Here is a 2,567-nt window from a genome sequence, read left to right on the forward strand (position 1 = left end):
GTTTAACAACAACAACAATCACAACAATAACAGTAACAGTAATAATAACACTAACAGTAAGAACAGAGACGTCCATCACATGCACAGCAAAAACAATAACAATAATAAGAACAATAACAGTAACAATAATAATAACACTAACCATAAGAACAGAGACGTCAAAAACATGCACAGCAAAAACACTAACCATAACAATAACAACAATATCAGTAACAATAATAATAACACTAACCATAAGAACAGAGACGTCCATCACATGCACAGCAAAAACAGTAACACTAACAATAAAAACAATAACAGTAACAACAATAACAGTAACAATAATAATAACACTAAGAACAGAGATGTCAATCACATGCACAGCAAAAACACTAACAATAATAACAACAATAACAGTAACAATAATAATAACACTAAGAACAGAGACGTCCATCACATGCACAGCAAAAACACTAACAACAACAATAACAACAATAACAGTAAAAATAAGAACAGAGACATCAATAACATCAACAGCAAAAACACTAACAATAACAACAACAGTAACAGTAACAATAACAACCAGAACAGAGACGTCCATCACATGCACAGCAAAAACACTAACAACAACAATAACAGCAACAATAATAATAACACTAAGAACAGAGATGTCCATCACATGCACAGCAAAAACACTAACCATAACAATAACAACAACAATAACAGTAACAATAATAATAACACTAAGAACAGAGACGTCCATCACATGCACAGCAAAAACAATAACAATAACAACAACAACAACAATAACAATAATAAGAACAACAGTAACCATAAGAACAGAGACGTCAAAAACATGCACAGCAAAAACACTAACAATAACAACAACAACAATAACAGTAACAATAATAATAACACTAAGAATAAGAACAGAGACGTCAGTCACATGCACAGCAAAAACAGTAACAATAACAACAATAACAACAATAACAGTAACAATAATAATAACACTAACAATAAGAACAGAGACGTCAATCCCATGCACAGCAAAAACACTAACACTAACAATAACAATAACAATAACAATAATGACAATAACAATAACCATAACAGCAATAACAGTAACAAGAACAGAGACGTCCATCCCATGCACAGCAAAAACACTAACAATAACAACAACAACAATAACAGTAACAATAATAATAACACTAAGAATAAGAACAGAGACGTCAGTCACATGCACAGCAAAAACAGTAACAATAACAACAATAACAACAATAACAGTAACAATAATAATAACACTAACAATAAGAACAGAGACGTCAATCCCATGCACAGCAAAAACACTAACACTAACAATAACAATAACAATAACAATAATGACAATAACAATAACCATAACAGCAATAACAGTAACAAGAACAGAGACGTCCATCACATGCACAGCAAAAACACTAACAATAACAACAACAATAACAGTAACAATAATAAGAACAACAGTAACCATAAGAACAGAGACGTCAAAAACATGCACAGCAAAAACACTAACCATAACAATAACAACAATATCAGTAACAATAATAATAACACTAACAATAAGAACAGAGACGTCAATCACATGCACAGCAAAAACACTAACACTAACACTAACAATAACAATAATGACAATAACAATAACAATAACCCAATAACAGTAACAAGAACAGAGACGTCAATCACATGCACAGCAAAAACACTAACAATAACAACAACAATAACAACAACAATAACAACAATAACAGTAACAATAATAATAACACTAAGAACAGAGACGTCCATCACATGCACAGCAAAAACACTAACAATAATAACAACAATAACAGTAACAATAATAATAACACTAACCATAAGAACAGAGACGTCCATCACATGCACAGCAAAAACACTAACCATAACAATAACAACAACAATAACAGTAACAATAATAATAACACTAACCATAAGAACAGAGACGTCAATCACATGCACAGCAATAACACTAACACTAACAATAACAATAACAATAATGACAACAATAACAACAATAACAGTAACAATAATAATAACACTAAGAACAGAGATGTCCATCACATGCACAGCAAAACCACTAACAATAACAACAACAACAACAATAACAGTAACAATAATAATAACACTAACAATAAGAACAGAGACGTCCATCACATGCACAGCAAAAACACTAACAATAACAACAACAATAACAGTAACAATAACAATCAGAACAGAGACGTCAAAAACATGCACAGCAAAAACACTAACAATAACAATAACAACAACAATAACAGTAACAATAATAATAACACTAAGAACAGAGATGTCAATCACATGCACAGCAAAAACACTAACCATAACAATAATGACAATAACAGTAACAATAACAACAATAACACTAAGAATAAGAACAGAGACGTCCATCACATGCACAGCAAAAACATTAACAATAACAACAACAACAACAATAACAGTAACAATAATAATAACACTAAGAACAGAGATGTCAATCACATGCACAGCAAAAACAATAACAATAATAACAACAATAACAGTAA

The sequence above is a fragment of the Dipodomys spectabilis genome, unplaced genomic scaffold (assembly GCF_019054845.1).
Source record: "Dipodomys spectabilis isolate Male_0828 unplaced genomic scaffold, ASM1905484v1 ptg000632l, whole genome shotgun sequence".
Taxonomy (NCBI): Eukaryota; Metazoa; Chordata; class Mammalia; order Rodentia; family Heteromyidae; genus Dipodomys; species Dipodomys spectabilis.